The following is a 27,169-nucleotide window of genomic DNA, read 5'->3' on the forward strand; positions in this document are numbered from 1 at the left end:
CAGAAGTGTGGTGCTTTTTGAAGCTTATAAACCCTCCAACAGAACTGTTGTCCAGGAGAGAAAATTTGAGACCTGTACGTATTTGTATTTGGGATGCAAGATGTAGCAATAATTTGCAATTTCACACTTCAAAATTCCATTCATTCCAAATCACAAGACCGTGAGACCCATGCCCGTGTTTTGTACTTACAGTAAAGAGAGGAGATGGCATGCCCACCCCAGGAGAGCAGAACAGGCAGGGAGCCATGCGCTCCAGGTAGGTGCCTTTGCAGGTTTTAGAGAACAGACTTTTTTTAGCTGGCCAGATCAGTCATCTTCTGTGACCTACTTCTCATCAAGTAAGAACAGGTCCTCACCTACATGGGTAATATCTATGTTATCAATGTAGCTGCTGATGCTGATGCACGGCTACAATAGTAACATAAAGCATTTTTAGCCTGGGATTCTGAAATGCCACTCCCATGGCAAGTTACCCTTACCAGTGCTGCTATGTTCCTTTTCCCTGACAATTTTTGAGCAAATAACCAACTTCAGCACAATTCCAAATGGGAGTTAGTCTTGAGTAAAATGTTGCGAGGGTGCTGCGAAGGAGACACCAGATGAGCTGGTCCGCAGCCCTGCTGGGTTCTGCTGCAGCGGCTGGGGGCCGTGAGCTGCCGGGGAGATGCTGTGATTAACTTGTGGGGATTTAAGGAGATAAAAGGGACAACACTTCATAGATCTCATTTCTGATGGATATCACGTTGTTGGGGTTTTTTTTGGTGGTTGGTTATTCCTGTTGTTGGCACGTTTTAATTATGATGTTAATCACCAATATAATTAACTTTGCTTCAGACTATTATTTCTAACAGCCCATTCCCCGTGACCCCTTTGGAGGAGCAGCCTCCTTGTTCAGCAGCCATAGGTGTGCCTTTGCGTTTTCCTATCACTGCATGTGTATCAGGCTAAGAAGCGGGAAGGTATTTGCCCTGCTGCTCTTCAAAAGGGTAAGCCTAGCTGCGAGACTGCTTTTACGGTTCCTTTCAATTTAACTCTGCATTTAAATGCTAAGTTGGACCACGCTAAAAATGCAGATATTTGACTTTACCGGTGGAGAGGGTTTGAGCGGAGTGTGCCCATTCTCATGGGGGCTTCTGCATAACTGCTCCAGAAGTTCATTTTGGCAGGCACACTTCAGGCTGAAATTGTGGGTTGCAAGTGTGTGGAACCAGCGATTTATAGCTGGAGGGCTTTTGAAATCACCCCAACAGCGGAGACCTCCAGCCCGCCTCTGGCTGCCTGATGAAGTAACGCTTGCCTTGAGGCAATTCCTTCCTGAAGGTCATCAAAGCTGATGCTGTGGCTGGATCTTTCCTAGCTGCTGGTTCTCTGAAGTCCACTTGGCTTGTCTTAGTGTTTGGCCTCAACCAAACGGAGGAAAAGGCAGGGCAGTCACCGCAGGCTTCTGCTTTGGGTTATGCTGTGCTGTTCCACTCCAGTCTTCAACCTGAAGTCAGGTTGAAGTTGGTATTTTTCCACTGGCTTCAGTGAACTGTTACAAAGGGATTACCACCACCACCCCCACCCCTGCCATGAGCAGAATTGTTTTTACCTGCTCTTGTAATTTTTTCTGGTTTGTATCTCTTTGTTCAAAGGCAGGACTGCTCATGCTGCTTTGTTTCTGAGCTGTGGCTGGACACGTCACCTGTCTGTGCAAGCCTCTAATAACGCTCTGTTTTAAAACCCCCACAACCCAAACCCCCAAGGCTCCTGTCTCACCTCCACAAAACCCAAAGAAAGGATTCCAGGTTGTGTCAAGTGTTGTTTGGGTCGCAGTAGCCTTTTGCCTGTGCATTTTTGGGTGTCTGTGGTTAGGGACATTGAAGGGAGTGGAGAGGGGTTCTGCTTTAACAGCCAGGAGCCTGGGAACAAATCCTGTTGTTACTTTTGCCTTTTGAGCTGGAATTGTCTACAGGCATTGCGGTGCTCGCTGTTTTTGCTTCAGAATCTGTGTATCTCTTTCAAAGCTTGTGCTTATTTGCAATCCTAGATTTGTACACAGTTGATTATTTCCTACCTGAATGAAAATAATCTCAGGCAGTATTATAGATGTAATTTTTATTGCAAGACAGTGTGCGTGTGTAAACACATTTCCAGCAAATATTTGTACACAGCTTAACGTGTTCTTTTTTTGCAAGACGGTGCCAGAAATGACTGCGTTCAAGAAGGGTACACCTGGTATCAGTGCGATTAGAGGCAAGATTGTGTCCCAGTTTTAGAAAGAGTTTTTGCTGTTTGCTAACTCGTTGCCTTGGTGGCACTGGTTTTGTTTCTGTAAATTTAGATTGTGCCGCCTTTGTTGTTAAGGCCCCTATCAGCACAGTATCAGCTGCTTCGAGTACAGATTGCTCGAGTTCTCATGGTTTAGATAGACAAGTCTGAAGATCTTGTGTGTCGAATTGGCAGGTAAATGTTTAAGTGGCTTTACCAGAAAACTGCTTTAGCCATGTCTGCCAGACCCAGGAGTTTTAAGTTATTGGTTCCAGATTGCCTCCTTACATTTTTTTATTCACTTCTGGTTTTTTTCAAACAAGTCAGTGCGCCAACCAAAGGCCCTGTTGTCCTCTGAAGAGCAGAGGTCTGGCTGCAGTATGCTTTCTTCTTACTCTGGGCAAGTGGTAGGGATGGAAGAAAGAAGAAAAAGCATTCTCTCCTCTGTCCTCATCGCTTCAGGAGCTGGATCATTTGCCTGAAATGAGGCATGTACTTCATGGAGCTAACTCTCCTGGTTGTAGCTATTACAGAGGAGGTGATGGGGCAACTGAGAAGATCTGGATGAGCTGAACAGTGCGAAATCACAGCAGTGTTGTGTCAACCTGTACGTCTCTGCTTAGCCCGCTGGTAACGTGGTTAGGAAATTGAATTTGTGACATGGATGAGGCATGGAAGAGTTTGGCTTTGTGTAAATGCTCTAAATGAACAGTGCTAATTTCTGCATCGCTTTTGATGTGCAAATGATAGCAGTGCTTTTGCTCCATTCAGTTGTCAGTTAAGCCTGGAATTCAAAGTTACTTGGGTTGTCTGTATTTTCTACAGTGTTGGAAGAAATTTTCTTACCTACTGGCTGTGCCTCCGGGTCTGTTCAGGTCTACAAAGCTTGAAGACCTGGGGTCTGGTTTGCTGCTTGCAAAACAGATCAGGAATATGGCTGATGATACCGATCTGTGGTTGTTGCACTGTTGAATAGAAAGACTGAGGCTTTTAATGAGACAACCTCTCCTGTGAAGGGTGTCTGAACAATACAGTTCACAGGAAAGAGAAATTAATTTTCTTTGCTCAGCTGAGGTTGTTTCTTCTTTTCATGTTTGTCTTCACAAAGAATGCTACATAGCAGAAAAGGGATCTGAAGTAACAATCTAGGGATTTTTTGAGCTGCTAGATGTATCTGGTGCCTCCAGTAAGAGCACTTTTTTCATATTAAGGCTTGCAGCACCCATCTTATCAGTGGGAAAGGAACACATAGGAGTCCCAAATGTCATAAACACCAGAACACTCTCTTTCCAAGAGTTAATCCTACAAAAACATATAGTTTTTGCCTTGTGATTTAAGACAAACTTCAGATTTCTAATCCATTATATTTTCATTGTCACTTCTATTCAGCACCTGAACCAGCTGATCCTAATTCCCTCACTTTGGTTTCCCAATTACTTGTAGCAGCGGGAGGTCTGAGTGATGATCTTCTGAATATTGACAAATTCTGCAAGTGTTTCAGGGTAGGGAAACAATATATTTTGCGACTCCTGAGTTTAGCGAAGCTTTACTGGCTTAAAGGCTTTGTAAAAATCACTGAGAATTAGGAATTGATCTGCACTTCCGTTTGTAGCATGTGTAGGGTCACAGCTGTGAGTACAAAATTGTCAAAGAAAGTTCAATGTGTAAAAACCTCAGAGCACTCAGCAGCATTATTTACAGTTTGCTGGTTGTTTCTTTCTTGCACTGTCGCTGGTTTGTATAGTAACATGATCTCAAGTTGCACCGGGGGGGTTAGATTGGATATAGGGAAAAAAATTCTTGACGGAAAGGTGTTCAAGCACTGGCACAGGCTGCCCAAGGGGGTGGTGGAGTCACCATCCCTGGAGGTGTTTAAAAGACATGTAGATGTGGCACTGAGGGACATGGTTGGGTGATGGACTTGGCGGTGCTCGGTTAGTGATTGGACTCTATTTTAAAGGCCTTTTCTAACCTAGAAGATTCTATGTGTCTCTAGTGCAGGCAATCTCAGCAGCTGGAGAAAGGGCTGAAGTCACAATGACGCAAGTCGGTGGTGTGTCGGGACAGCGTGTGCTGCTTGGAGATGGCTGACCTTGTGTGGTATAAACCCATCCTCTCCTAAGACAGCCCAGCGCTGGCCCTTCACTGTCTGTTAGGGGTCTGTCCTGCCCCGCAGCTCTTGTGAAGAACTTGCCGTACTAGTACCATGTTTTTTCTTAACCACTGGAAGAGCAAAGAAACGTCTCTGCAGGTGATGTGTTGTGCAGCTTTGCTCCAAGAGACAATTGAAGTTGCCTTACAGATCTCTGGGACAGGTTAGCTAGCTGTAAAGCAGAATTTACATATCCTATAAGCTTAGATGAATTGACCCAGGCTCTACAAACCAGAAAAAGTAGATTTGCTGGAGATTTTGAGATGGAACATAGCATTGCATTTCAAGATGATGGCGCTTTGATTTGTGGGAAGCATGAGAACGATGGAGACTTATCCATTTTTGCACTACTTGTGGAATTTCTTTCAGCCTGGGAAAATCATGGCTGCAGCAGTTGCTTTCTGTGATGTACAGCAGACACATCTATCTTAACCTCTGGGAGGAACTGATGCTGTTTAATTTGGAAGACAGTTTAAAGTCACTTGTATTCCTGAAGAACAATCAAATAGTCTCTGAGGAGTTCTTGAATTACAAGATGAAGTCATTGCTTGAATGCAGTGAGTTTGAGGATATTCCTTGCAAAGCAAAAGCTGCCTGTATTCCTGCATGGCATGAAGGTAGAAGAAATCCTGGCTCTCCTAATTGCAGCTCAAATAACAGGGGAAGATGATCCATGTTCCTGATGGCCACAGTTCTTCTGTGCATGTAGGGGAAGAGTGTGCCAGGCGGGAATGACTGTGGTTATTTCCCCACAAAGCACTCTTTTCCAGATGACACTCAAAGCTGCAGGTGGTGGTGGTGTGTGATAAGCTCCTCTGGAAACTGCAACAAACCAAATGAATGTTTTGCTGTCATGCTGGGTTTTTTCCTCCCAGTACTCCATGATGGTCTGTCTCCAGAGCGCGGCTTGCTAACCGCAGCTGCTGGCTGAAATTTTTATGAGGCCTTTGTTATTTTAAATTCAAGAATCTTCAGATAGTTAAGATGTGTTTATTAAAAAAAAAGAAAAAAAGGGGGGGTACACACACCTCTAGATGCTTAGTGTGGGTGGGGCATGGAGAAAAGAGCATAGGAATTTTAAGCAAATGTATATTTGACAAAGGATGATTCCATCTGAGACAGCAGCATAAGGCATCTTCAAGAAATTCATTTTTATGTTATATTCCCCTGTAGCCCCAAATGTTGCTGTAGTCAGTCCTTAAATGCATAGCAAAAAGATCCTTGTGAAGTTACTCTGTTCCTAGTGGCTGCTTTGTATTTAAGTTACTACTGAGTAGGGTCAATGTAAGCTCTTGTGGGCAGGTGCACAAGCAAAAATTTTCCAAGTCTGTTCAGGTTTTTGCACTAAAAAGAGCTCTGCCATTCTGGTTGTGTTTGTGTGGAAGAGTATTGCCGCTTTACTGCACGCCAGAGTCGGGAAAGGGATAAAAACGCCAGGAGGCTGTATGGATGAAGTAGAGTTTGGCACTTCTGGGTTCTGTTTCATGGAGTTGGCAATTGTCTACTATCTTACTCATAATGCTGGAAAACTCTTTGCACTTAGACTTTTTTTTAAAAGTAATTTACCAAGGGATTAAGTGACACTTTTGCTTGTGAAAGTATGCTAAAGCCAGGGACTTGCAGGAGCTCTGGGGCAATGCCATGCCACATTCTAGTCCCAGTATCTTATCTACCTGCTGTAGACAGTAGTGGGAACCAGGGGTTGTTTTCTTACACAGTCATGAAAAAATCACTGTTGTTGGGTTTATTTTGCTTTGGTTCCCCCCCCCCCCCCCCCCCCCCCGCTTTGCTCATCAAAGAAGAAATAGAACAGAAGGATCTGCACAAGAAAGAGCAGCAAGTGAGCTTTTGGGTTCGTGCACAAGCCCACATGAACGCTTGAATGGAACAGCAGTGTAGGTGGGAAGGGTGTTAAAGCTGGTAAGAGCCCTGGGATGCTTGATAAGAGTAAAGAGGGAGGGAGGGAAAGGGGAAGCTCACACTGTAGCCTATATTTTGCTTTTTAAATACCAGCTGTCCTTTCCACAGCCCTAGAAGATTTATCAAATTAACCCTCCTCTCTCCCCATGCATAGTTTTAATATGTCCACTTGTGTTGCAGAAAAAATGCAATTAAACGCTTGCTTTCACTAAGGCGTCTGTACAGTGAGAACATTTGTTCATTTACAGTGGTGGTAAGGCCACTAGCTGCAAGTTATTTCAATCTAATTTTTTTCCATTCCTGATTCTATAGTTGACTTTTTAACTGAAATTTTCAGCTCCGTAAATTAAATTTAAGCAGTGACCTGATTTTATAGTTTTTTTTCCCCACATGTGATTATCAGTTAGAAGGGGAAGTCGGGGGTGGGGGGAACACAAACATTGCTTCCTGCTACTATTTCTTGATTTGTATTCTGTGTGATAATGTTAGTATTGGGGGAAAAAACCATGGAAGAGTCTGGAAGGTGAAACCTGCAGCTGTCAGTGCTGGTGATGTGTGAAAGGAGGAGAGATATGATATAGGCTGTGGTCAATTTAGTATGACAGAGGGAAAAGAGAGACAATATGGTTGTTCCAGTGGTAGATAATACCTTCAAGCAGTATTAATTCAACTCAGAGTTTTAGGAAGTTGTATTAAAGTCATTCTTCAGAAAATCCACTGTCAGAGGCCAGTTCTGAAGCTAAACCACATTTTCCTAATACACTGAGCAGTTGTCAAGAGAGATCTTCAAACTGTCTTGTCTTTCCACGTGTATGTCCTGCTCTTAACGTCCTTGGTTACTTTTATTCACCTATTTGTCTAGTTAACTCTCTCTAGTATGTAGTGTTAGGGAGGTCTGCAAACAAGCCCAAATTAAAAGTCAGTCAGTGTTTAGGTTTCTCACAGTTCCATAAAAGCACTGCTTTTATTGCAGCATTACCCTTAATGCTGGCTAAATCTGTGAAAAGGTCTAAAAAGTAACAACACATAGAAGACTCTTTCCCATAAGCTGAACTGATGGCAAGTATTGTCCCCCCCAGGTTGCCTTTTCCAGAAACGCTGCTTTTTCCTCTGGAAGAACAATCTGATTGTTGTTTGTTTAGGCTTCTTTTCAAATGTAGAATTTGAAGGGGAAATGACTGGCCTGCTACTGATAGATCTTGGCCATGATTTTCCAATGCTCAACTAAAGGATGCATTTGAACCATCTGTAGACGTGTCTATCCCAGGATTCTACATTATGGAAGTGTTTCCAACATCGTTTGCCTTTCAGGGAAATTTAAACCTAAATTGCAAGTGAAAGCTTTATAGCCACAGGCACCGAGAGTTTGCTCACTTGTGAATGCAAACATGACAGCAGAGCGTGCATGTGAATACAATTTTATATCAGAAAATAAACTGCGACATTCTGCAGTAATACTTGTATATTAGGTGTGAGCAGAGCTGTGTGTTCTTGGGGTTATCGGCGTCTTGCTGCTGTGCTGTAGAGCAAGAGAAGCATCAAACAAGTTTGGTGGGTTAACTGCTAGGGAGCTTTTGAGCTTGCAAAACCCCAGAAATGGACAAGGGAACGTTTGGCAAGCTAGGCTGGCTTTTCTTGTGCAAATGAACCTGTCTGAAGTAAAAGTAAATGAAGGACACAGGAGCATAGCATTTGATTTATTTGAACACAGTGTTTCATACCTCGGAGGGGGGAGGAAACAATAACACTTCTCTCAAAAGAAGTATTTGTCTTGAAAATATCTGTTTGCTGTTGTGTGGTAAACATTTGAGATCTCAGAGGAAGTTAGTGTGATCTGTTACTTCATCGTTTTCCAGGAGTAGCAGCCCAGAAAGTAGAACATCACTCCTACAACCTGTCTCTCCTTACAGCTGGAAGGGTAAAGGTGATGGTATGAACTGGGTCAGTCAAGCTTTTCTTAAGGCTTTTGCATATTTCGGGCAGAGTGAGTGTGTTGTTTGGGTGAGAGCAGTACCATGACTGTTTTGAAGAGTAATTAAAATATTTAACAATCTAAATTAGGCAAAGTCTGTGTAGTTCTATGTGGGGGAAAGACGTACACAAGTCTTAAGATGTGGAATTACTTTTTATTTTTCCTAATTTGGAGTTGTCAGTGTCTACAGTCTGCCTCCCTGTGCTGTGAAATACTCAAGTCAGAAGTAATCAAAGCAAACACCTGGAGCCTGGTATTTAAAAAAAACCCAAATCCCAAACTGTGACACCCTCATGAAAGAGAATGGCTTGCTGGTGGGTGGGTAAATTTAAATTGGGTGGATCGATAGCAATGGCTTTTTTTACTTGTCTAGGCACTAGTAAGGTATAAACTTGGTGGGCCGATATTCTGAAATGGGGAATTAAGGTACCAGCCAGGGGCTTTGTTAAAAGTATAGTATGAATTACTCCTCTGAATGTATTCCACCAACTGAAATATTACACTTTGGGGTTACATATTGGGGTGTAGCTGTAGAGGAGAGATGGTCTATCATTTGTACGTAATGCCTGACTGGTTACCAGAGATCGCTTATCCCCTGGTGCCTGTATCACCAGGACGGGAATGCAATCTGAAAGGGAAATCAGTGGTACATTCAAATGACCTGGCTGTCATTTTTGGCCAGTGCAGCTTCTAAACCATGTTTAAGAAAAGCCATCTATACCAGAAGTAAGGTAGTCTAGAGTTCTTCATGTTTCCCTCCAAAGCATACCCTCCTCGTGAGCGCTGCCTGCACTGCCGTCTGGTCAGACGCAGAAAGCAAAAGGTTTAGCAGGTGAGTTAGTGTTACGGCTGGCAACAGGTCTCAGACTAATGTTTGGACTCCTGGCGTTAATCCTGAACTCCCAGTACATTGCCAGAATCTCCTTCCTCTAGGGAATCCATCCCCGATTCTCACTGTGGGGCTGTACAGTGGAATATAAACTCCAAAGAAATTAAGAGGTTATTAGCACAGTAACATGAATCTGTTCAGATTCTGGCCATTGTTTGGGTCTCTGGGGTGCGATGATAACACAAGGAGATAGAACATGGCATATTCAGCTGGGTATAGTTTTCAACTCTGGCAAAAAGAAAAAGGATTGCATATCCATTCCAGGAGACATTTTTGGAAAAGACCTGTGATTGATAACCTAGCCAGAAAGATGTAAGACTATTGGAAAAGATTTTAAATTTGTCTGGAAATGCTGGTGCTGAAATGCAGGATTTTTAATAATTTAATGATTAAAATAAGAATATAAACATTTATAATCTAATGATGTCTTATTACATGCCTGTGGTGTGGGAGATTTCAAGCAGATCATGCTACTTTAAAAGTCATACAGAAAAAGAAAGTAATTAACCTTAATAGTAATAAAAAAAGTTAAAGAATGGGTAGTTAGTAAACTGTTCCGTGTATTTCCTGGCAACCTTTTCAACACTTCCTGTGCTAGGCAGTGGTTAGTATGTATAGTAGCTTAAGAGTTTGTGAAGGCCTCAAAGCTCATTAAAAATAGGTGAAGGCTTTTGGGCTGTCATAGGAAATCACACGTTAACGGATAGAATGATGTGACTTTTGTAGGAGCCTAGAAATACACTAAGCTAACTGAAAAACCATACAATAAACAAACAAACCAAATCCCTGGCAGACACACTTAATGGTCATACATGCAGATCTCTTAAATGATGTGATGGTAATTAAAAAATGATGTGAGGCTGGGTTTGGTGTGGTTTTGGTTTTGTTTTGTGTGGGTTCCCCGCCCCCCCCCCCTCCCCCCAGCCACCTTACAGGAGATTGCTACGTGGAGAGGCAGCTCTACCACTCAAGTATCAATGTGCTGTGGACCAGCAGAGGGAAGCAATTGTGCAGCCCTCGAGCAGGTGGCTCCTTTCTCTAACACAGCTCCCAGTGCTGAGTGTTCTCAGCCTTCTCTCTCAAGAATTTAAGTATAACCTGTTAATTTGGGTGGATCTGTAGTGAAGGGTTGCAGCGGGGGGGGGGGAAAGAAGGTATTATGATAGTGTGGTCCACTGGGATTTAGCAAAATAACCCTAAGAAGGGCTTCAGTTATTCGTCAGCTTTACTGGTTCTGTTACAGCCTATCCCAAAGATCGTATAGTACCACATTATTGTCCTATAAAACAAGGTGTATACCTAATGTTTTCAATGAGTTTGTGGCTTGCTTCCTAAACAAGCCCTCTCGCCTGATGTCCTCAGTAAGTTACCTATTGCCTGCCTGGCATGAAAAACAGAGCAGTGACTGCAATTTGTGTACATGGTTTTTCACACTGCGAAGGAAAAGCAACAGGTACTACCGATCCAGGTGTCGTGTACGTCAATTTCCTGAATTTTACAGTTGACAGAGGAGAGGATGTCTTTTACTAGCTACATGTATGAATATACTTACTTTTAAATATATATATATAAAAAAATAAACTTTCAATATCAGGGTAAGAACCAGCACGCTTTCTATGCATAGTGTGCATCAGTGATATCATGAAATTCTGCCAAGATTCAATGAGGAAAAAATCTAAGCTTGGAGTAACTAGTAAAGCTACTTATGAGTTACTAATTCTAGATCATTGATGCTTCATGTCAAAACAGAAACTTCACATTCGAGAAAGTCCAATGGAAGCTTGTTAAATGAAGGGTTTTAGAGTAAGTATACTTGTTCTTATGTTTCTCATCATCGCTTTCCTATCTAAACTCCGTATCAATTTGACAGTACTGGAAATCAGATTCTATTTAATTGCCAATATAATCAGTACCAGTGTGCTAGTCCACGAACGTTCCCTAATATATTAAATCTCAGAGTCAATACTTTTAATATCATAAAGTATGGAACCGGATGGATGGAGTATTGGGGCAAGTGAGTACAAATTTTTTTATTCACTATCGAATCTTGTAATGCTGATTGCTAAAGCTAAAGAGGTTTAACTTAAAGACTAGGTTTTTGGAAGTGCACTCACATAGATCCTAAAAGATAGGCTTTACAAGGGAGTCAGTACATGGATATACTGTTTGACTGGTTGATACTGAAAAATTATGTGTGGTTTTGTGATGCCATGCTAGGGACGCACCGCTACAGACAAGGTAGTGCAGTCGATCTAACTCGAGTTTTATAACATTACTGTAGAAAAAATATGTTAAATAACTGAGTCTAAGACCAAACTGGGCATTATCTTTTTTTGTACCTTTCTACTTTATCAGGCTGGAGGCAGGCTAATTAAAATTAAAGGATAATTCTTGAGATCTCTAAGAATTTTTTCCCTGATACTCCCAACACAAACCCAAGGAATGTGCTACTGTAGGCAGTCAATCGCACAGTTAGTTGGAGGAGGATAAAATTATCAGACTGGAGGAATTAGGACTTTGAAATGTGATGAAATAAAAAAACCTGTAGGATGTAATTTAGCATTACAGAGTGCCAGGTCATGCATCTCGAGACTAATGAGTTTTTTGCTTCAAGATTAAAAATCAGTTGGAAATGACAAGAAGCTGTTGGAGCATTAATACCAGGAGCTTGAGATGAGTGTCAGAGATCTGCTCCTGAAAAGAGAATGTTTCTCTAAGGTGAGATGGTGAAATAAGAATGCTATTATAGAGATCAAAAAATTATTTCATCTGGAGCGTTCTGTACAACACAGGTACCCCTTCTTCAGAAGGAAGATTAATTCAGCGCATCACAGATGCAAAGAAGGGCTATAAGGATTATGGGTAAAACTGAGAACTTTTCCTGTGATGAGGCTGCAAGTGTGTCTCGCTTAATCCAGGCAAACAGAGGCGAGGAGGTGCACCTTGTGAAAATAGGTAGATGTAAAGAAAGGAAAGCACAGAATGCTCCAGTCGCTCCGGGTTAGAAAAAGAATGAATTGGCTATCTCTCCACTGACCATGAGGATCCAGAAATATCATCATAGGACTTCAGTGTCAGAAGGACAGGTAGCACAGGGGGGTGCCCCCAGGAACAAGAGGCAGCGGCTTACCCTTCATGGCACGTGGCTGAGGCAGCTCAGCATTTGACTCCGTTGTTGCGTGTGTGTGTGTAAGCTTCCTTCTTGCATCCCCAGCTCTTGTGTTCAGCAGAAAGCAGCCTGTTATGGGCTTGTGAGACCATCTCCACAACTCTGTTTTAAACAAGATTTTTATTCAGTGAGGGAACCTAATTCTAAAACAGCTAAACTTTTGCTGAAGTGAAACTGTCTTGAACAAACCCCTTAGTCAAAGTGTTTTCTTTTCCTAAACAGCAGTAAAGTGTTTCACTTTTAAACTGTTCTGCCCTCACCTTCCAGCAATCCCAAGAAAGCTAGCTTTGATAGGATGGTCCCTGCTGACACTGTCCAGAAAACGGCATGTTACCAAGTGATGCCATGTCCTTGGTCAGAGCTCTCTCAAGTATGTCTATTTTCTTCATCATTGAATGTAGGTTAAGAAGAATCAGATAATTTAGCTGACTACTGGTAAATGCTGTATTTTTTACTTTGGGAATACAACTTGTGTTGCCATCTCATGTACAGTGTTCCCAGGGGCCGCTGTCCACGGTAAGTAAAAAGCAGGGCACTTCTTAATAGCTCGCATTTTAATTTTCTTGTTTTCAGAGTTGAGTGTAATCAAATTTGAGGTCTGTGGTAATAGTCCATTAAAGAAGCATTGTGGCAATTAGCTCTACGTACATGAGAAATCTCACCACGGAGGTTACGCTAAGCTTCAGTGGAATGGTGAGGAGTGGGATCACTGAAGTGTAACTTTTAAAAGTTAGTAGTGTAACTGAAAGTCAGGTCAGATGTGTGTTCACACCCGTCGTGCAGCTGAATGCAGGTGATTTATGGTTGTACAGACTCTCTCTGAGGAGAGACTGATGAGGAAAGGGGAAAGATTTTATTACAACAAAATCTCACCTATGCAACTGGTATAATCTTTTACATTTGAATCCAAGTCAATTCACCTTGATTCTTTTTAGTCTTCGTGCTAATAAAACTTTAACTGTTGGTTAAATATTACTTTTTTAAAGTCGATATTAATTGTAGTCTCTGTTCTGGGAAATTCTATTAGTTTTTGCCACAGATGAGTGTTTTCTGGTGTAGTAAAATAACATCTTTATTAGAGCTGGGACCTCATTGTCAGGTTTCTATTCATTATCTGATCTTAAAATAGTCTTAAACTGCTAGAAGTGCTGTAATACAGGCAAGTATCACAATTCCCCACCCCGCCACATATTCTGGGTGAAACAGTGCCTTAGAAGGAGGAAAAAAAACCTCAACCAAACAAAAAAAAATCCTGTTGGTTGATAGCCTAGATAGCTTAGGGTAAAGTCTGTCTTGTCCCAAAACGCAGAATGTGATTTAAAGCAGTTATGCCTCCTGGGTACAGCCTGGAGGCAGTGTCACCTCCACGGGAAGACGTTGTGCTGCAGCCCCTTCCTCCCCACTGCAGTGTCACAGCAGCACATGGCCATAGTGCCACTGTCCCCTGTTTGTATGGCCTTGTGTACGGGAAAAAATCTCTCTGCCCTCTCCGTTCCTAGCTGTCCCCATGAAGGTGAGAGCCAGAGGCTGTCAGTTTGGCTGAGATGTAGAAGTCGCCACAGGAGTTTATGGAGCCCAGAAGCACGAGCAGATTCTGGAAACGGTTGGGCAGATCCATTGAGAAAGAGCAATCCCTGTTGGTGAGGCTTGCTGGAGGCTGAGAAGGTGTTTCAGGGAAGTTTCAATGGGTCCTCGTCCTGCTCTTGCATCTTTTCTAAGCAATACCAAGCAAACGTCTGACTTGCCTCAGCAAGTCTGTTTCGAAGCTGGCCGTGTGAAGTGCTGTGCTGTCTTTTCCCTTGTCAGTCCTAGGTGCTGGTAATGTGATTGTAAGGGGACCCTGGGGTAAAAAAGATGCTCTGATGCTGTAATTGTTCTACCAGGCTACCAAGTGTGCAGGTAGCATATAGGGATGCCCAATTAGTTTGTTATTATTTTTTACATTCCTTTATGCAATGTGCTAAGACGTGCACCTGAAGGGTTAAAGATTTTAGATTGCCTTAGCTTAATAAAAAGACCATAGGGCAAACACCAAGAAAACATTGCTCTCAGTCCATCTCTCCCATTTTTGACTGCAGTGCCTAACGTGTAGTTAACTGAAGTATCAATATAACTGCAGTAAGGTTCTAATTGGGTGAGGATATTTAATACCAATTCAGTTGGTCAGAAACGAACTCTAATTTCTGAAATACTTGATATCATAATCTCTTGAAGCATCACATATTTAATGGATCAGATTCTTGCACAGATAACTTAAAATTACAATGACCTATATAAAAATGAACAATGAATTTATTGGAAAATTTATGCTCAGTTGAACTGTATAGCTGAAATTTTTAGAAGGAAACTTTTTAAAAAATCTTTGCCTCTGAGTATCTGCACTTTCACCGGAGGGGTCTGGGAATACATTACATTTCAATGAGTTTTCCTCTGCTGTTAAATACTGTATGCAGCTATACTCACAGACATCTTCCTGTCTACCAAAATCAAGTGGAAACGTATTTTATAAGGCTTGACGAGGATGGGGATAAAGCAATAGCACGCAGAAGGTATTTCTGTAATTCAGGGAGACAGTGTCATTCTGTTTCTAGTTTAAAGAGAAATCTTTTAAGCAAAGACAATTATCTTTGTAAATTACTAGTAAGACCTTATTTTGTGAAGAAAATGTCCAGTAAATGAGCTTTTCATGGATCTGAATTGCACTTAGGAGCCCAGACTGTTTCAGTGTAGGAACAGCAATGGGAAGTTTGACTACAGTCCTCCCAAAGTGTCTTGTTTTACACTTATGTAGAAGGTGTTAAGGTAATCCTCCTAGTTTAACTGACAGGACACCAATGTTTTGGTTTTTTTTTTTTTTTAGTAAAATGTTTCAAAGCATGTTTCAAATTTAGATGTATAGAATCTGACCTTCCCTGGGCTGTTAGCTGCACATCCATTTGGACTGAGACATGAAGTTCAGGGGAGCTCGGGGATAAAAGGCTCAGAATACCTAGTTCACGTGTCTCAATGAACCGAGGATTAAACGATGACTGAAGCCGTGGTTTATATGACAGAAAAGGGTTTCTTATTAGAACCTGGTCATTCAGTATCATGAAAAGTGATTGCATTTAGATTCCTTCACCCAGTGCCTTTCAAGTCTTAGAAAGAAATGCTTTAAGCGTTTAATGCTTCCTGGCAGAGTTTAGGCTTGATGCTATTTTAAAGGAATAAGAACTAGGGAATTCAGAAAATCTTTCTTTAAAAACATTTTCTGTTGGAATTATGTTATTCTAAGATTCAGCCTCAAACTGGACATGGTCTATCCGAGAGACAGGAAAATGGCCTTGGGTGACAGAATAGGGATGTTCTGTGGTATGTTTGTTACCACATTTTGTATGACAAGGACAGCACAACCTGAAACAGTTTGGAAACCAAGCACGTAGTTGTTGAAATGTTGGAAATGGGTCTGTTTTACAGACTCGTTTACTGGTGGAGGGTCGATTCTTGGGATCACCTGTGACCTGTCCCTGGCTGCAGGTGGCTGAGGATGTGTCACAGTTACACACTGAGGGGTGAGATGTGCTGTGACCGCCTCCTTGTTTACAAAATCTGAGCTGTCTTTAGAGATAACTGCATTTGTATTAATGTTGCCATAAATTTTCCTCTCCTTTCCCCTGCTGTCCCTCTTTAATACAGAGTTTAGAGCACGGCAGCTGCAGCTCTGCCAAATGCACATTCTGGGTCAGATATCATAAGCGGAAGATTCATGGCTGTAATTACAGAAGCGCTTTGACACATGTGCTTACATACCGTAGTAGCATATGTGGTTAAAAGGAAAAGGAGCTCTATAGATTTTTAAGAAAGCACATGTGCTATTAGGCAGACATCAGTTTATTCCTGGTGCTTATTTACTATATGTTTTGCTCTTTGGGCAAAGAAGTTACACAGAGGAGTCTGGAGGCTAAAAGTGAGCAAATCTCCCCGTCGTTCCCATGTTTACAGTGTGCTGCAGAGGACAGCAGGGCTTCCCCTGCTCGGTGTTTGCCCCACTTTGCTGCAATTCTGAAAAGCATCCTCGATATGCACCCAGGAACACCCAGGGGGAAAATGTGCATGAAAAATGCAGAGATCGAATAAACAAAATAATAAAAATAATCAGGTAACAGATTATTGGAATTTGAACCTCCAGAAGATTGTTAGTGTTTCAGCCATCAGCCAGCTGATCAAACTTTGCAAGGTCTCTTGCATAGTCAAGCGTTTGCCCTTGTGCCCCCAGCCTGACTCCGGGGCACCTGAAGCAGAGCAGCTGGCTAATGCTCTCATTGCTGGCGCTGGCTTGCTCCTGACACATGGAATGAAGATCATGGTTTAACTGAAAACAATTTAAAATACCTATCTTCGGATATCCTTGAATGTTGCACTTCATGGTGCAATTTGAATCCGTAATTGTCAGCAACAAGTAAAAGGATATTTTGTAAGTGAAAACCTTGGGCTCAGAAATGTACAGGCTTGTAGCTAGAAGGATTATTAGACCTCGATAAAATTACTTATACAGCCACTCCCCAGGAGCAGCTTCCAATAACCACGTTATTAAATTTAACAAGATATACCAATTGCAATGTTCATCGCGAGTTATTACCATTGTATTAGCCAATTAGATTTTATTTGTTGATACTCAGTAACAGACCGTATCTTTTTAGATAAATTCTGATATTTAACCAGTATATAGTTGAGCTAGTATGTTAAGTATGCTGGCTCAAATATCAAGGAGCAGTCTTTTGAGACCTGCACAATGTCAGAGCTTTAATTGCATGTGTTCTTCAGAAGCTATTTAAAATATCAGTGTTGTTCACCAAGAATCCACCCACTGTATTAATCTTCTACAAGAAAACATTTAAATGATTGGTATTTGTTCTTGGAACCACTTAGAATACGGGTGGCAGGGATGTGTATACACACCTACTTTGCTGTCCTTACGCGTGCAGTGGGTAGTTTTATGTGAGCAGTCGCAGGGTGCTGGGCGCTGCTGGGGGGCTGGCTGTGCCACTGCCACAGTGACTTTTGAGAGCACCCAGCTGCAAACAGCATTGCAGACAGAATAGTGGGAACTTCCAGAGGGATCAGGGGGCTTGCTGAAGCTCAATGTTAACTAAATTTGCTCCCTTTGGCTTCCTTTGGGAAGGCTGTTGAGCTAATGGGACGATTATGAAAATGCCAGCCCAATAAACACTTAATTTCTTCTTTAAAAATTATGTAAGTCTGTTCTAGTTCTGTTTGATTGCAACCAGATCGCGTTTATTTTTTATGCTGTGTTCACTAGTGTGGCAATAAACCAGACATCCTACCCTTATTTAAGCTTATCTTTATGTTTTCTGACAATGAGCTTCAAAGAAAACATCTCAGCTATGCGATCTTTCTTCAAAAGAGGAGTCCCAGCAGCACTAAAGGAACAGCAGTACAGGGAAGGGAGAAAGAGTAGAAGGCTTGTCGATGGTGCTGGAATTCCTGAAATTGTATCTTTTGAGACAATATTTTATTCATCACCAAAGATAATATGAGGCAGTCAACGACTGCTTCTTGCTGAAAGTTCAAACACATTAATTTGACATTTGTATAAAAGCTTATTGAGAAAGATGGGCTTACTAATGGAATATAAAATATGAGAAACGGCTATCTCCAGACAGTTTTTTGCTGCCTTGGTGAATGGTAAAATAAGTACATAATTTAGACTGTGCAGCTGGAATAGTTATTCCATGTGGCACTACAAAATGCTGAAATGACGTAAGTCAACAGCGAGTTCTGACTGATCAAGACTCCAGTGCAGCAGCTGATGCAGAAAAGCACCATAAATGCAACGTTAGATAATCCTGTTGATGTGCTGCATAATTAGACCCAAGGGTTTTAAGACGCTGGAAGGAAAGAAAAGCAGTGTGACTTTTTTTTTCAGAAACACTGAATACCTGCAAATGGGGTTTACTGACAAATATAGGTAAGCACATCTTCAACAAACATGGCTGGTAACTTAAGTTGGAGTTCTGCAATCCAGAACAGCATTATTATAGGAAAAAATTTGGTCCTGTAACTTAAATTGAAGCTAAGTATGGCTTATCTTTTATTTAGACCACAATAATAAAAGTGTGTAAGTGCCACAAATTTGCATTTTTAAAACGGAATCTTCATTTCATCATACTATGAATAAAGCAGGAGCCTGCTTCAAGGGTGGAAAACCAGTAAACTGATGAATTATTAGCTAGAATTATAAGAAAAGACGATGGGGAATGTCTGTTTAAGAATCTTCTGCAGCTTTGAAAATCAGCATTAATTTTTCAAGTTTCCTTACACTGGGATACATAAGTCTGAAAACCTCTCATGTAAATCTTGGTGTGTTTCAGTGGACTGAAACTAAACTGAACTTGCAAAGCTAGGATTCTTTGGGAAGGTGCGGTGCACTTTGTTCTATAGCTTTAAAAGAAATAATCCAGTGAGATTATAGATGTGTATATACTTATGCTTGAGCAAAGCACTAAAATGTTAATATTGAGCTATTGAAATAGTGATAGCTAAGCTGTCAAAGCAAAAAGATATTCTTGGTATTAAATAAAGGACATATATTCCAGCAAGTGAAGCTAGACGAGTCATCCTAGATTTGGACATACAAATTTAAACAAATGACATTTAGTGTTAGTTTTACTCCTAGGGTACTTCAAAGCAATTTCACTGATCCTTGGTGGATTAAGAAGTACAGAATTAGCAATGAATGTATGAACTGCTATAGGGCTCAAATGGAGACATGTAGGCAAGCGTTTGCAAAGAGAAACCTGTAATAATGAATTTAAGAATGAAAACTTTGCTTAACCTGACAAGTTCAGGAAATACAGCTTAAATACTTTTCCCACATATATTGAAGGTCCTGCCACAGTGCTTGTTTTGAGCACTGTGTTTCCACGGGATTAGGAGGATAACCAATAAACTTTGTCAGACTGCACAATTGGGACCAATAATTTCTGCGGAGAAATGTTGGGGGGAAACAGTTCTTATTACTGAGAGGGCGCTTTGTCTTTAGGTGTTTCACTAGACAAAGCCAGCCCTATTCGATCTATCCCTTTCATAACAGATGTTATTGCTAATACTCATCATGAAGACCGTATGTGACACCTTATGCAGAGTCAGCACTATTTTGATCATGGCAAGGTTTCTATGCCATGGACACGCAACCACTGGTTATATTCGTGTGTGCGCTGTGTGCGTGTGGAAACAGCGTTCGTGAGCTGCTTCCGCATGTGTGGAAATAGATGTGTAATGATGAACCGGCAAAGGCAGCAATTTGACGTAGAATTTGGAAAGGACTTTCAAAAAACATACACCAGCAGAATGACAGTCTTCCTTAATAGGTTGATAGCACTTGAAATCACTGTGATAGAAAAAATTCCAATCTTGAGCCTACTTTGAGGCCATTACAGTTTGCCGTTGAAATGAAGAGCTTTTCTAAGCTGCATTCAGTTTTTTCAAGGATTAACTTGATTTAGTAAAAAAAACCGCAAACCTATACAGAGATATTTTAATCCCAAAGTGATTATCATCACTGCAGTTAGAAACAAACACACACTTTCTGCACACCGTGCCCTGTTCCCTCTCCCTGCCATCCAAAAGATCTGATTGCCAGCACAGAGAATGTGCAAAAGGAATGAAATTTAGTCAAATGTAACAAAAATTATCTGTACCTAAGCCAGGCAATTGTTACCAATATCTCAGAGGGATTAGCACAATCTAGAGCGTAGGTAAGATCATCTCTGCTTTATGTGTAAATCTAGTAGTACTCTGTTAGGGGTAATATGGAAAGAAAAGAAACGGAGCTGTCCTGTGGCAGGGGAGTCACACCTTGACAATGAGGACTGATACTTGTAGCAGAAACCAAATCGCATACCAGGAATGTGTTTGAGGCACTAGGGGAGTCACTGATGTTTACTTCTAAACCCCAGAACATCTGGATACCTTGAGAGAAGCACTCTTGTGAGCACCCGAAGTAGAGAAGGCTGGTTTTTAGTGGATTTGTGTTCCACTGTTGAGTGACTTATCTGAATTTACGCTAGGTCTAAGCTTAGTTCTTAAACAATTGCCATCAGAAAAAAAGGTGTTATTAATGCTTTACTTCTGGAGTTTATACCTTATTATGCACTGGGGAATGTATTCCTCAGTTTCTCCCAGTGTAGCTCTTCTACTAACTAATGAGGCACAAAAACTGATCAAAGCTTTCCTTGTAGTTTGAGGAGCAATAGCATTTTTCTTTCTCTTGTGGAGTCTGAGTTTAAATACACTGTGAACATGTGGTGCCTTTTCACTCAGTAAAGATAAAGGTTTTTGCAAAGAGAAGGAAGTTTCCTTGAAAATCTGGGAATAAAGACTAAACAGTTGAATAAAATAATAAACTACAGATTGAAGTTGGCCAGTTACAGCATCAGGTTGATAACGTGGTGTCTGAAGGATGATTTTTGGACAAACGAGATGCCCAGATACTCTCAGCCCTTCTGAAGCTTCCCATCGCGTGCTGTGCAGACACCTCAGGCAATGCCCGACGCTAGGCTGTTACAGTTGGAACTAATGGCATCCCAAGTGACACGGGTCCTTCTCCAGTCCCACCATACTTGTCCTTCTCTGTGGCACGCGGCCTGTGCAGAGCTGAGGCTGTTGGGCAGCGCTCCTTAGGCGTAGGTCCGCTCGGCAGGGTTTGGATCTGCTTTCTTGTTCAGCTTAGCATTATGCGTTGTGTGTATGCATGTTTCTGGTGTCTTCTGTCTTAATCTTTCTGGAAGGAGTAGAAAGCACATAAACCACTAGCTACTCACCCCAATAATCCTTGCTTTTTGCAATCTTAAATCAACACAAGCTTTCCGTGCATAGTTTTGTTCTCTCCCTCCTACTTCTATTAGAATGTGTAATAAAATTTCTCAGAGATATACTATGTGAAGTCTGTGGCCTGAAAAAAGTTATAAATGGATTTTTATACAATAAAGTCCATAATAGAAGTTATTCGAATGAGCCAAACAAGTCTCCTACAGCCCTTTTAAACAAGAATGTTTTTGGAAGAGATGAGAGTGAATGGTCAGGAACAGGGGTGTGTTGATTTCTGGAGTTTTATAGTTCACAAGTCCTACCTCATCACAGCAACGTTTGTTTCTTCCTTTACTTGCCTCATGTCTTGTGAGGCTAAGGTCTAAATTGTTGGACAAATCTCAGCTCTCATGAGAGTTTCAAAAGGGATGTTTCAAAAAAAAAAAAAACCCAACCATTGCATGCTGTTTTAATTTCTGCCCCTCCGCTTTATTATTATTATTTTTAAATAAATGAGGGTAAAAGCCAACTACTTATGCCCCAGAAGAAAGGCCTGGCATGGGATGAATGATACAGATGTTCTCGCTGTCTCTATCCCCTCCCCACTTTGGGGAAGCTGTAAATGCACGATCAAATTATGTATGATGCTGTGCTGTTTTCTGTGTGTGTTTAGAAACACAGGATAACTGATGTTTCTCACATCAGGATGTTTCTTTATCCCTTTTTAGAAGTATTGTTTTTTTTTTTTAATCTGGTGAGTCCATGAGAGTTTGACATTGGATGACTTTATAAAGCATTCTACTAATTGGATTTGTTAAAATAAATAAATCAAACGCTAATTGGAATGTGCCCTGCCATTATTTTTGCTTACTGAATTAGATATAATGGCGTGAAGTTTTTTTTATCATATTTGTGCACTTTATTTAAACACCCCCCTGGCACACACTTCTGCAAATTCAATTATGTATTCAAAGGAGGCATTCAATTTATGCAAGGCTGGTTTACATTTAATCCGGGGGCAAGTCTCAGTAACTGATGATAGGTCTGTTCAAGATTAATTAGCATCACTCAGATGAGCAGTGGCATTGTTACAAGCCTGCAGTGTAAAACAAGGGATATTTTATCCTTCATACGTGAGCTGTTATTTGCTTCAATATGACCCTCTTCAGGAAGGGAAAAGCTGCTTTCTTGCTTGGGCTTCATTTTGTGAAAAGGGGTCAACCCCACACACGTTACCTAACAGCATCAAAGTCTATCCCCATTTCTTTTTCTTTTGCCCCACTTAGCAGCTGCAATTGTCACTGTTTCATTTTCAGCCAACGAGGGGAAAGGCTTCAGGATCCCAATTTGCTTCTTAAAAATCCTCGTTCCTGTTGACGCTTTATGAAGACGTAGAACCCCATTTTGGTGAAGGTGTAGAGGTTTTCTTTTTTCTCGAACAGCTTTGTGATACTGTGGCTAGAACGATGTAACTTGCAAATTTTTTGAGTTGTATCTTTTTATTCCTGCATAGGTGGTGTGTCTGAGGAAATGCTGAACGTTAAGCTTATGCTGATATCATTGAACATAACACATCTGCTCATTTTAGCCTGTTGGCTCATTTTGGAGTTACTGTCCCCACTTAAGTGGACACTTTAAAAATACATTAGTAGATTTTTAACTGAAATTCATCAGTGAGGACTAACTGAATTTCTGAGGATCTTGTGGCTAGGTACTTGTGTAGTAAAGTGGATCGCTAGATCCGATGAGGTGAGCATGAGGAGCACCTGTGCATGTGCGGTCGGACACGAGATGCACTGTTGCCCTGTGTTTCCTTGCTGGCTTCCTTAGGAGCTTGTTGTCCTGAATGCACACTCGGACATAACAGCGCTTTCATGTCCTGGGCCAGCAACATTCCATGGAAAGGGCACTGTGCCGTGCTTTTTCTCAAACTCTTCTTCCTCATCCCGTTTTATCCTCCTTCCACAGGGACTACAGCCTGTGGGGTGTGCTCTGTTCAGCAGGGTCCACCTGAGGGACCCCTTAGTGTGGGGAGTTCCTGAGGTTCCCCTGATCTCACACTGGCCTCAGGTTGTGCACCCACAAGATGGATGGGGAGCCCACATGGTTTGTCTGGGGTGTGGCAAAGCTGTTGCTGAGGTGGATCCATGTGACAATGGCACTGCGGAGTGTCCCTCAGCCCGTCCGGCTTCTCTTCCAGGGGAGGGTGTGGAGATACCACCTGGCTTGACCCAGGGCTGGGTTTGCCTTTAGAAGGGGATGTTGTTGTTTGCAGGACTGTGTTTGTGCTCCCTGCGCTGGCCGTGGGGCGGGCTGGGGGGTGGCCTTGGCAGCAGCTGAGCCCCATGCTGGCCATGCCTCTGGGAAACGGGTAAGAAAGGGCAAAATGCCAGGAAAGGGGGAGAGGAGCTGCGTCAGAAGCCACCCTACAGACAGCAGCATCGGTGAAGGAGGAAGAGCATGGTGGGTCTTGAATTCCTGAGGTGAGGTTGGGTGGGATTTCTACAGCTGCTCTTCTGAACGTGGCTGCTGGTGACTGAGGCTTTCATGTTGCGTCTGCCATGTTTTGCAAAAAGGGCAGGCCTATGGCCGCCGGTGATGTGCTGCTTTGGCAGGTCAGGGATGCAAGCTGCAGTGACTGTTGGAGTAACCCTAAAAGCCGTGATATTCTGGGCGTTGTGGTTCTTTCCTTCTGCTCTCTGAAGTTTCTTTCCCGTTCCGTCATATGACGTGCACTGTAACACGTGAACAGGGGAGCTGCTGGCTTTTCAGCTCACAAGTGAGCATGGCTCTGGGTCCCAGCTGGGTCTTTACTTTGGTCTTCATTCTGCTTTCTTAACACACTACAGCAAGAAACCGATGAAGACTTCCCTCCTCTTGGTACCCAAGGTTCCTGTAGCCAGCCTGCTTGTCTGAGCTCTTAAAATCTGCTGCTTCCCCCCCCCCCCCCCCCCTTGTGCTCATTTCCTGCAAATTCACCTCTCTGGATTCCAATTCTGTTGCTTCTAGTAAATTAATCCTTCTGGCTTATTGCCCTGTCACTCTGCATTTGGAGGTTTCTCCACTAACCTTTTCGTTCTTTAAAATGTAGGTGTCTTGCTGATATGTTTAAAACTCTCCGCCATTTATCCTTTCCTTTCTTATCCAATTGTACTACAAGGTTAGCTTTGACTTTCAGACAAGGCACTTTAAAGCTTCCTCAGGTGTTGCCTCTTAACAGTGGAAACTCCCAATTAATTTAGAGAAGTTCTCACTGCAGCCCTTTTCAGCTCTTCCTCCAACTTTACCTACCTCAGCATTTATAAAATCACCTATTGAGCCGATTATCCCAAGACATTGACAATAACATTCCCTGTTAAATGAGGACTGCTACCCTGTATTTTGCTATCGCTTGTTTTGCTTTTGGGACTTTGTAGCAGCACCTGTGCAATTTTCTTTGTGTACGTGGGGCCTCGTATAATCTTCTGGCTTGATCAGAGAATTTGTTTACGATCGCTTCAAAGGAATAGCTCAGAGAACACTGTTCCTGTGCCCTGGAGCATACTGAACAGAGGTGGGGTGGTGATGGTGTCTGTCTGAAGCTGTGCTATTAAAGGGACTCTATCAAAAGTAGAATGCTCCACTTGGAGACTGAGAGCAGAGTATTTGATACCGTCTCTCATACCTGCTCGCTGTGAGAAAGGTGACTTTCAGTTGGATTACTCCCATGCAATCCAGAATACTTTATATTCCCTTACATGTTTTAATGAGCATATTTAATACTTTAAATTTGAACTTTTTCACCTAAATTAAATTTAAAAAATAGCGAAACAGTTGAAATGTAATCTTGTTCGTTTTGACAGCTGGGAAAGCTTCACAAGTACGGTAACTTCAAAGCAAGAATTATTGAAATAGTGTAAAATAATGACACTTCAGAAACGTTTGCAAGGACTCTACTGAAAGAGACAGGCAAGCTTGCAAGGGTCATGGAGTCTGCTATAATCAGGTCTATTTATGATGAAAATATGCAATATACCAAATCAAATTGTTGGGGTTTTTTAGGATAAGTTTGATCTTTAGGATCACTTTTCTTTATGAACAGAGTATTTGGGATGTTAGGTGCTCTACCCAACAAATCCTTCTAGTATATACTTAAATAGAAATAATACATGAAGTTTTGTAGAACAGCTTAGCAAAACAGTTGCAGTTGGAGTGTGCAAAGAATCATTTAGGTTGGAAAAGACCCTTGAGATCATCAAGTCCCACTGTTACCCCAGCACTGCCAAGCCCACCGCTGACCCATGTCCCCAAGCACCGCATCAACATGTGTTTTAAACACCCCCAGGGGTGGGGACTCCACCTCCCTGGGCAGCCTGTGCCAGTGCTTGGCCACCCTTTCAGTGATTTTCCCTAATACCTGATCTAAACCTTCCCTGGCGTAACCTGAGGCCGTGTCCTTTCACCCTGTCTCTTGTTACCTGGGAGCAGAGACCAACAACCCCTTTCAGGTGGTTGTAGGGAGCAATCAGCTCCCCCCCGAGCCCTCTCCTCTCCAGGCTGAGCCCCCCCAGTTCCCCCAGCCGCCCCCAATCAGCCTTGTGCCACAGCCCCACTGCCCACCCCTGGACACGCTCCAGTCCCTCCATGTCCCTCCTGGAGCAAGGGGCCCGATCCTGCACACAGCTCATGGTGCAGCCACACCAGTGTCCAAGTGGAGCAGTAGGTCACTGACTCTTTCCTCCTGGACTAGGGTGATTCCATTTCATCTGCCTCTTCATCCTGGCTGGGTGGCCTGTACCAGAGTCCTACCAGGATACTCGCCTTGTTGGCCCTTCCCCGTGGACACTCAACCTGGTTGTCACCATTATCCAGCTCCAGGCAGCTGAAGCGCTCCCTGACACACAGAGCTACGCCGCTGTCGCTCCCTCCTTGCTGGTCCCTTCTGAAGAGTTTGCAGCCAGCCACTGCAGCATGCCAGCCACACAAGTGCTCTCCCCACGTTTCTGTGATGGTGGCCGTGTCGGTTCTCCTGCTGCACGATGGCTTCCAGCTCCTCCTGTTTGTTGCCCACGCTGCTTCAGGTGCTGGCATAGATGGGTTTCAGCTGTGCTATCGATCTCAATCTCACCTCAGACACTGGTGTGCCACCCCCAGGCTCATCTCTGGTGAGCTTGGGTTTATTCCTTTCCCCTTCAAACCTAGTTTAAAGCTGTCTTGATAAGCTCTGCAAACTCCTCAACTCCTCACCTAGAATTTCCCCCCCCTTTGATGCAGGTGAACCCCATCCTTTGCCAGCAAACAGTTCTTTGTTTTATAATATATGTGATACAGTACATATTTTAATATAATATATTATTATAATGTATATGAGTATATATGAATTAGGTTATATTAAAAAATATTACTGACACGGAATATATCTGTGTTTGACATCTATGAAGAGTTCCATGGGAACTGAGACAAGTTTAGGCTTTCTTGGGAACCAGAAAACTAAAGAAGGTGAAAACTAAAGAAGGCCTCAGCGTCCCTGGTGCTGGATAATCCTTCTTGCAAAGGCGCTGCAGATCGCTCATGTACCAGCTATTTGTTGTCTGCATGTAGGCAATGCAGCCTGTGGGAAGGAGTAAAGAGTCAGGAGCATCTCTGCACATGTAACCCTGATTAGTGTCAAGAGCAATTGGCAGTTTGGCTGGCAGAGCGAGTCAGGGTTGCCTTGAGCACTGTTCGGTCCTTACAGCTCTGAAGTGTTAGATGTGTCCAGTTGACTTTGGAGGACTAGTATCTGCAGAGAAAAATTATCCTTGCTTCCCTAAGAGAGAGAACCAAAGCACTGCAGAGACACTGTTGGCATTGTCTGATGGATCAGGTACTGAAATATGTTTGGCAGGCTATGTTGGGTGGCGTGAAGAGAAATGTGCTTAAGGGAATGTAAGGGACACCAGTATAGGACTGTCCTACCAGGGAATAAACTAGCTTGGTTTGTCTGTGTGACACAAGCTTTGAAGATCTGCATTGGAATACAAAATTTCA

General features: G+C 42.4%; 1 protein-coding gene across 2 annotated transcripts in view; it reads left to right on the forward strand.

Moving 5' to 3' along the window:
• The window catches only part of PTPRT (protein tyrosine phosphatase receptor type T), a 453,474-nt gene that overhangs the window by 99,413 nt on the left and 326,892 nt on the right, over positions 1–27,169 (forward strand). The window lies entirely within an intron of this gene.

This window comes from Falco biarmicus, chromosome 10 (genome assembly GCF_023638135.1).
Source record: "Falco biarmicus isolate bFalBia1 chromosome 10, bFalBia1.pri, whole genome shotgun sequence".
NCBI classification, from domain to species: Eukaryota; Metazoa; Chordata; class Aves; order Falconiformes; family Falconidae; genus Falco; species Falco biarmicus.